Genomic DNA, 10,274 nt, shown 5'->3' on the forward strand with positions numbered 1-10,274 from the left:
ACATTCTTCCCCTTTTTGACACACATCAAAAGGAGTGAATCAAGGTCAAGAGTTTCTTCCTAATGAAAGTCTCATACCTTTCATTGAAACCCTTAATTTCCCCCTTGATACTAAATTCAACAATAGTCAATTTAGTGATAATCCCATATCACTCATGACAACTCCCCCTAAAGGTCAACTCCCCTTGACCAATAGGTAAAACTCCCCCTCAAGGTCAACTCCCCCTTGACCATTGCACCAACAATGTCTTGGAGAGTTCCAAACCTTTAGAAACCTAAAACACCAATTCTCGAGCTGAAATTTCAGACAACCAGTCGAATTTCAGCAAGTTGGCACGCCCTGATCGGTCACCGGACCGATCAGGATCCCTCTGGATCGGTCCAGTGACCGATCCACACTCTCCTAGATCGGTCCTAGTGACCGATCCACACTTTCCTGGATCGATCAGAATCCTCTCTGATCGGTCCACAAGTCTAATATCAGAATTTCTTATTTTCCTCCCGAAATTCAGAAACTCCTAGAAAATTCCAAAAAATTCCAAAAATTGTAAAACTTTGAGGATACATTCCTCATAACATATACTATCAAGGAAAAATAGTTTTCTATGAAAATAGCTTCCATTTTTCAATCTTGATACAAAGTTCACAAGTCTTTGAAATAGCTCAAAGTTAAGTCATCTTTGTATCAAACTACTCAATGATGAATGCTATCACAAGATGAGCTTCATCAAGGTTTTTCAAATCAATTTTGAAATGATTTTAAACCCTTTAATTTAGGACCACAATCTTAGGGCTAAATGTACATGACTTGTACATAAGCTTTCCCTATGATCCCCAATTAGAATTAGGCTCATCTAGGTACAAGAACTATGCACCTTGATCCTAACTCACGATCCTAATATCTCACACACATCTAAGGTGTATCAAACACATTCAAGTCAATTTTGATGTGAGATATGGGTTTAGGTTATCTTATTCTAAGATCTCATGCATTTTCTAAACATCAATTTGATCTCCATATCAAATTGTGTTTTTATCCTTAAATCAATTTCATTGATTATAAATGCAAGAGAAGAGATGATGACATGGCATATAATGATATCATATATAATAACATGTGCCAATGTCATGATGTCATGACATAAAGTATGAAACTTAAATAAAGCATGACATATAAATAACCTAAGCATTATCATGACATTTCAAATGATCATAGATTAAATATGATGTCATGACATGGCATATGACAAACAATATATGACAAATAACATGTAAAGGTATAGAAAATACCTAATTCTAGCCTTAGTTGCCATTTTTGATAATTTCGACCATTTTGCCATAAATTCTATATTCCTAAGTGTAATAGACCTAAAATCACATACCAAGGATGTTTAGATCACTATGTGCCAATTAAATTGACCTAAGAGAACTCCTCAAATGTGATTGGCACATCCTAATCACCTTAGGAATAATTTTCAAATTCATTTTCAAGGCTTGATTGCACCTTGAAAATTCCTAAAGTGCCACCTTTTTCCATGATTAGGTTAACTACCTATTCAAGTAAGGTTGGCACACCCTAACTCATCTAGCGTGATGAAATCACGCTCCTAGGAACCCAATACCTATTGGAGCTCATTGGGTTCACTAAGTATTCACTAGGGATGACTTCCCTAGCAACCCTCCTAATGACCCTCCTAGGCTTTGAAGCCTTGGTCATTTGTGACTCATCAAGATCAACTCTAGGGGTGACTCCCCTTGTGACCTTGGTGATGGTCTTCCTAGTCCTAGATTTTGTTCCATAATCGAATAGAACATTGTGATAAGTGGGCTTGACCATTTGGGACTTAGGTTTGTGACCCAAACCTTTCTTGTCCTTGGACTTGGGTTTTTGACCCCTAGACCCTAGAGTCAAATCCTCAAGAGCCTTTTCTAGAGAGTCAAGTCTTGACCTCAAGACTTAATTTTCTTTCTCTAATACCTCAAGCTTTAATTTTTCATTTTTCTTTGAGGTATTCCTAGGCATGTGTCTAGTTAATTTGAGATTCCTACCTAGGTTTTCCTTAGCCTTAGATGGGTTAATTCTAGGGTTGACTTTCCTAGTGTTATCCTTATCTAGGCTCACATGTTTGGCACCTAAGCATGTGTATCGATTTCTAATGTTATCATGCTTATCATTCTTGACAATAGCAATAAGGCTACTAGCATGCATCCTACTAGAATTGCAAGAATGTGCCTTAGAGATTACCTTAGGATTTGCCCTAGCTCCCCCTATACATGTGCTCGATCTCTTGTCCTTGTGAGATTGCCTCCCCCTCGGACATTGACTCCTATAGTGTCCCCTTCGCTTGCATTGGAAGCACACCACGTGCTCCTTGCCCTTGCGTATCGGGACTCCGGCTTCCTTGATCTTTGGCGCCGGTGGAGTCTTCCTAACCCTCTTTGGAAACTTACTCTTGTAATGTCCAAATTCCCTACACTCAAAGCATAATATATGCAATTTATTTGAAATTGAAATGCTTGAGTTACCTAGGTTTGAGGGTGGATGAGAGCTCTCTTCTTCATCCCTTCCGGAGGTAGACGCTTCTTCTTCTTGCTCCGAACTTGAAGAAGAACTCTTCTCCTCTTCTTCTTTAGATGTTGAGTGGCCCTCAACTTCTAAATCCATTCCTCCATGAAATGAGCTCCTTGGCTCACTTGACTCCTCTTCATGGCTTGAAGTGGAGTTCCCCTCATGGAACTTAGCCAAGTTGTTCCACAATTCCTTGGCATTGTTGTATCTATCTATCATACACAAAATATCATTAGGTAAAGAAGATTCTAAAACTTTCGTTACCTCATCGTTGATTGTGAATTGGTAGATTTGTTCCTTCGTCCACTTCTTCTTCTTGAGAGGTTTTCCTTCTTCATCCTCCGGAGGAGTGAAACCTACTTGCACACACCTCCAATTCTCAAGATTAGTCATAAGAAAATATTTCATTCTTACCTTCCAAAACGCGAAGTCGTCGCGATCGTAGAAGGGTGGAATCGTGATGTCCTCTCCGAGTTGATCCATCTCTAGCTTGTGCTCCCTCGGGTGTTAATCCGGCGAAGAGCGACCTCGCTCTGATACCACTTGTTAGGATCGATGATCGCGGCTAGAGAGGGGGGGTGTGAATAGTCGATCCCAAATCGTTTCGTTTCTTTCTACAAACTAGGGTTAGCGCAGCGGAAATAAAAACAAGAAACGAAGACAAGAAATCAAACCTCAATACGCGTTGATGTAACGAGGTTCGGAGATGATACTCCTACTCCTCGGCGTGTCCGTAAGGTGGATGAAGCCTATCAATCCGTCGGTGGATGAGTCCCCGGAAAACCGGCTAATATAAACTCCTTATGAGTGGAGAAACCTCGCCACAATATCTTTGCAACAGCAATAAGGAGTACAATAATAGAGAAAGCAAATAAGAAGAATATGAATGTACAAACACTACCAAGTTTTCTTGCCTTCTCGTTGTCGACTGAAGTCCGTTGATGAAGCGACAACTTCACGGATTCAAGCACAGCAGCTAGACAACCAGCCGACGGAAGCTCACACGAAGCTTCAGCAATGGGGAGCTCAACAAAGCTCAGATCGCAGGAGCAAGAACCAGGAGAAGAACTACAGTAGAGACCCTCGACCTCCGTATATATCCTGCGAAGAAGAAGACACATAAACTAGCCGTTGTGTCGCAACGGCTAGGACCTGGACCGATCAGGCACTCTCCTGATCGGTCCAGACCTCCTCTGATCGGTCTTGGGGACCGATCAGGACCTATGCTGATCGGTCCCCAGACCGATCAGCACACTACAGAGAGTTTGCGCAACTTTCTGTGCGTGCCCTGATCGGTCCCGGGGACCGATCAGCCTTCATGCTGATCGGTCCCCAGACCGATCAGTAAGCTCACAGAGGCACTGATCGCTTTCTGATCGGTCTCCAGACCGATCAAGAAACCACAGTAACACTGGATCGATCCAGATCTTGGTTTTTGCCCAAACCAAGTCCAAACCAATATCCGGTCAACCTTGACCTATTGGTACATCATGCTTAGCATCCGGTCACTCCCTTGACCTGCTAAGACTCCCCACCAAGTGTCCGGTCAATCCCTTTGAGCCACTTGGACTTTTCTCTTCGTGTCAAGTACCCAATCACTCCCTTGACCTACTTGACCTTCTCAACACCAGATGTCCGATCACCCTTGGTCCATCTGGATTTTTCCTTGCCTGGCTTCACTCACCAGGACTTTCCCAACTGCCTGGCTTCACTCACCAGGACTTTCCCACTGCCTGGCTTCACTCACCAGGACTTTCTCCAACTGTCTGGCTTCACTCACCAGGACTTTCACTTTCACCTAGCTTCACTCACTAGGATTTCCAAACTGCCTGGCTTCACTCACCAAGACTTTCCCTCTGCCTGGCTTCACTCACCAGGATTTCCTGACTGCCTGGCTTCACTCACCAGGACTTTCCGAATTGCCTAACATCCCAGTTAGGACTTCCCAGTCAAGTATCCGGTCACTCCCTTGACCTACTTGACTCTTCTTCATTCAACCTGATCAGACCCTGATCAGTATCTCTCCGCATGGACAACTGCACCTGCATTGTCCATGTCTACACGTCTTTCTGTATTGTCAAACATCGAAACCATGACCAAGGTTTACTCTTGGTCAACTAGGTCAACCTTGACCTATTGGAAATTGCACCAACACAACAATGTAAAAGAGTTGTGGAACAAACTGGTTGAACTACACGAGGGAACAACTAACTCCAGGGAAACAAAGCGTGATCTTTTATTAAATTTTTTACATGCGAGGATCAAGAATATCCTCAATGGCCTACACATGATCGGGCATCAACTCTAGAACTGCGACATCATTAGGTATGTTATGAATTTATTTCCTCAAAACACACTATAAGCATTGATCGTAGATGCTTATAAAGTTTCGAGAAACCTTTCAAAGTTAAAAATAGATGAGCTATTTTATGAATTGTAACTACGCGAACAAACTAACGCTACAACGGTCAAGAAAGGGATCACATTTCTTACAGGTACTTCGAAGGAAACCAAAGTACGAACCCGAGCCAAACCTGAGCCAGAGACGGAGTCCTACTCGGAGTCTGACAAAGAAGAGCAACTAGTGAACATGGTAAGAAAAATATTCACTAGATGTAAGAGAAACTTCTCCAAACATGACATGAAGAAGATGTCCAAGTCCACATCCAACAACCCAAAGGCGAACGTCACGTGCTATGGTTGTAATAAGAAGGGGCACTTCAAACATGAATGCCCGAATGAAGACAAGACAAAGAAGACAAAGCAGAAGAAGGTGCTTCAAGCGACGTGGGACGAGTCCTCCTCGGACGGATTGGAAGTCGACGAATCAAAGAAAGCAAGTTACCTCATGCTGATAGCAACCAGAGGCAAATCGGATCAAGAAGACGAGTCTGAATATGTGTCGAGCAACGGATCTGCATCGATTTAGATAAACTAAATGGGGTAAATTTTAAACTGCAAAGTTTCTCAAAATAATTTCTTACTTGAACAAAAAATTAACAAAATCTAAGGAACACGCTAAACTCCTCCTTAAGGAAAATAACACCCTTAAGGAGCAACTTAACTTAACTTCTTTAACTAATCAAGTTCAAGATAGAAATTTAACTCAAGTTACAAGACTTGAGGAAAAAAAACTCTGTCTTGAAAAGTCAAATTAAAGAACTAAAAGATCAGTTGGAAAAGTTTACCTCAAGAACTAAGTATCTAAACATGATATTTGGATCCCAAAGAGTTGTGTACAATAAATCTAAACTCGAATACAAGTCTAACTCTACCCTTAAATCATTTCTAACCTTAACTCAAAATAAAAAGCTAACTAAAGATGGGGTTCCTAAAACTTATTTAACCAACAATATAGGACAAAATCAATATTATGTACCTAGAGATAAAATTCATATTATTAAAAATAAAACCTAAAATAATTCAAATCAATCAAGAAAATTTACAAAATTAAAACATAAATCCAACCAAAATTACAAAACTCACAAATAAAATTATAATCAAGCTTACTATAACTATAAATCCAAACAAATACTTAAAAGGAAAATCTATAATTCAGGGGAATGCTCCAAATTAGTTGACACCTTAAAAACATAAACTTTATTCATTAAGGGTAATTAGGACTAGATAATTGAGGACAAAATTTGACTTGACAAATAGTACTAAAGAAGTTTGGGATAATAATAGGTTAGAAAGTTTTGTCTATGCATGTCTAGGAAGATATAACTTCGACCTAATGCATTTGGCTTAGTGAAACTAACTGAAACTACCCTTACTAATCCTAGCTGGTTAGACCAAAATTTTGTAATAAGTTCTGTGGCAGGACTATTTGAAAATTTTTAAAGCACGTGGTTACTCTAATGATGTCTAAGTGACTCACCACAACCTAGACGTTTATCCAAAGAATGCTTGCTTGTTGAACTCAAAGCTAAATTTAAATTTAACACAAGTTAAACTAAACCCTGAAATTCAACTTAACTGATCTCACAAAACCATAGGATCCCCTCGTCTGAAAACTTAGACGGAGTGAGATGATTAGAACATTAAAATTAAATTAAAATTAAATTAAAATTAAATTAAAATTAAATTAAATTAAATTAAATCAAAATAAAATTAAAATTAAAATTAAATTAAACTTAAAATTAAAATTAAAATTAAATTAAACTTAAAATTAAAACATAAATTAAACTTTAAATTAAAACTTAAATTAAAATTTTAAACTAAAATTTTAAACCTAAAATTAAAACTTAAATTAAAAACTTAAACAAAAATTTAAAATTAAAACTTAAATTTGTTTTAGCCTTAGTCTAAGATAAACCCTTAGAAAGCATGATCTTATAGATCTAGGCAACGAGCAACGAGCATCTCGCAAACATAATAGGTCTACCTTGATTGTATATTTAAACACTTAGAATGACGTGAAATGCATAGGCCTTTTGCCTGGCTTTCAAATGTTTATATCAGTACATCAATATAAGTCTGGACGAAAAATACAGTAGTACATTGATCAAGTTAAGTAGTCCTTTTTCAGTAAATTTCTAACTGGACATTAGTATTTAACTTGACTAACCAAGTGGACACTACTATCTTCTGATACTTAATTAGTAACTAACGATTAGACATTTAAGGATAACTTTTTCATCAATATTAATTTTAAATAATATCATATTCAGAGGGAGCATATTTGAAAACTACTTTCAAAATGTCTTATTTAAAAAAATTTCCTCTTCTTACTACTTTTGCAAACTGGTAATTTAAACAAAAAATATTTTAAAACTTACTTAAATTTTTTTTTGTTTGAAAAATATTTTGAATAGATATTTCAAAGTTTATTTTGAAAAAATTACTTTCAAAAGTTGCACTGAAAATTAAACTTTAAAAATTACTTTACTTAATCTTTGTAAAAAATATTTTGCAAACTTTCTTTGAAAAATGCACTTATACTTTTTCAAATGTCTGATTTGAAAACTAAAAATAAAAGTACTTTGAAAAGTGCTCTAAAAACTTCTTTAGTAGAAAATGTATCACAAAAAATATTTTGAAAAACTCTTTTTAAAAGTTGTTTTACAAAATCACACTTTAAAAATTACTTTTGACAAGTATTTTGAAAATTCTCTTGAAAAATGGGTTAAAGAATTCTTGCAAAATTTAGCTTTCAAAATATTTTGGAAAATTCAATTTTTAAAGTTTTGAAAACCATTTGTAAATTTTGACAATTCCTTTCAAATTATTTTTAAAATTTTTCTTATTATTAACTCCTCCCTAAAATAAACCTACAAGTTTTTTACTTTGACAAATTTATTACTTGATTGTGTATTTCAACATTTCGTACTTTGGTGTACTTATATGCATGTTTTTTTGATGAATGTCAAAGGAAAAGGATTAGGGATCAAGTAACAAAAATAAATGAAAATCTGAAAAACATAACCCTAAAATGATCAATAGAATAAAACTTTCTTGTTTCATATTAGATTTCTTTTAAAGCCAATTTCTATATATGTTTGCATTTTTTTTCAAACTTTAACCTAGGTTGTCATTGTATAAAAAAATGGGAGATTGTTGGTACAGTTGACACCATTGATCAAATCTGAGTTTTGATGAATAACGAGTGGATTAAAGTTAGATATGTTGTTGATCTAACTTTGTTATCGAGTATGTAGGGTTGATAACTTGACGGGTCAAGAGAACTAGACACCAGGTAGGAAGTCTAGTCGGAATGTGTGATTCCTGATTGGTAGAGTCCAGATGTGGGATTCTGGCAAGAGGTCAGGATGTTCAATTCCCGATGGGTTGAAGTCTGGATGTGCAATTCTAGCAGAAGATCGGGATGTTCAATTCCCAATTGGCGAAGTCCGAATGTGTGATTCTGGCATAAAGACCTAGTGGATCAGATTGGACATCAAGGAGGTAACTTGACATTTGGTAAGTGGAGGTAAGTTGCTAGAGGAGAGTGATTCAGTGATGACGCGTCCCATTTAAGGGGGCAGTAGACGTCGATCCAATTTAGGTCCATTTGGGAAACCTAAACTGAGACCATGACTAGATCCGGGTCTAGAGGACAAGATGTAATTAATATTATTTTTATTGTGCTAACTTTTTCTTGCAGGGTATACTTTACTTTGTTGGGCTAACTATTTTTGCAGGGAAAAAGGAGCACAAATTTCCTCAGGTGAACAGTACTCGAGGCGTATTCTATGCGACAGAAGGTGCCTTGATCTAGGTGATGGAAGGAGCCTTCAAGGGCTTGGAAGGCTCCTTCAGTCGAATAACTCAAAAGACCTTGGCAATGATAAGGCACTAGTTTTCCGGAATAAAACTTTAACTATGGAAGGTGCCTTCAGTGCTGCTATAAAAGACGCCTTCAACACTTAATAAAAGAGGGTTTCACCCAAGGCTTCACAACAAATCATGTATAACTCTTCTACAAGCTTTTAGGTATCTGTTTGATGCTCTGATTGCTCCAACTTCGTGTTGCTGCTTTGCTATGACGCTGCTGCACCCGATTACTACTGAGGAGTCATCCAACCCCGAGCTCAAGCTGACTATCTTCAAAAAATGTTGGGTAACGAAAGTTTGATTTATGTACTTAAATATTTTTTAAAAGGAAAGTGTAGCTTATTACACTTATTCTCGTCTTTTTGTACTCATACCCTCTTCTGGCAGTTTCAGAAGAGGTCTTTAGTGGATTACCCACCGATAGGTCTGCGGGATCTGGGTCTTGAAGTAAGGGTCACTGAAGGCTTCGAACCAAGTAAAATTGCTTGCATTCTTGTGCTTTCTTATTTCTATTTTTTTCTATTGCGCATACTTTGTTTTTAAAAGAAGAAAAAAGAAAAGTCTTTAAAATGACGTGATTGTGTATCGATCCAACACCGTTGGCCAGCACCAGTGGACTAGTGCAAGGATCAGTCGACCAGTAACAGTAAAATCAACTTGCTGATTTTTCCAAGCTCTATATAATAGAGCTTGGGGTGACTAACCTTGGTGATAAAATAGACTTGATTAAAGCCTATTAGAGTCTCAAGCTCTCAGTGTTGATCCGTGTGGTGTGATCAAGGGATTCTGACGAGTTTTCTCCACTGAGAAGGAGTCGTTTACTAGCCAGAGTTAGTCGAGGACTAATTCACCAACGGATAGGGATCACCCACCTTACAAACGTGCCGTGGAGTAGGAGCCCTAATCTTAAAACCATGTTAAATCAACGTGTTAGGTTTGCTTTCTTGTTTTAGTTTAGCTTTTATATTTTTTTTCTACTATGTGCTAACGAGTGTAGGAAGCAAACGAACGATTTAAGGTGGACCATCTATCCCCCCCCCCCTTCTTTAGCCGGCATCAAGGTCCCAACACTTCCAAACACCAGGTGTCCAATCAACCTTTGATCCACCTAGATTTTCTAATGTTTGGTTTCACTCACCAGGACTTTTCACTACCTAGTTTTACTCACTAGGATTTCCTCACTGCCTAGCTTCACTCACTAGGACTTTTCTGCTGTTTGGCTTCACTCATTATGATTTTCTAACTATCTGGCTTTACTCACTAGGACTTTCCGTTTGCCTGGCTTCATTCACCAGGACTTTTCATCTATCTGGCTTCACTCACCAGGACTTTTCATTTGTCTGGTTTCACTTACCAGGACTTTCTTCACTACTCGATTTTACTCACCGGGACTTCTCACACCAAGTGTCTGATCTTCTATGACCCACTTG

The sequence above is a fragment of the Zingiber officinale genome, chromosome 8B, assembly GCF_018446385.1.
Source record: "Zingiber officinale cultivar Zhangliang chromosome 8B, Zo_v1.1, whole genome shotgun sequence".
Classification (NCBI taxonomy): domain Eukaryota; kingdom Viridiplantae; phylum Streptophyta; class Magnoliopsida; order Zingiberales; family Zingiberaceae; genus Zingiber; species Zingiber officinale.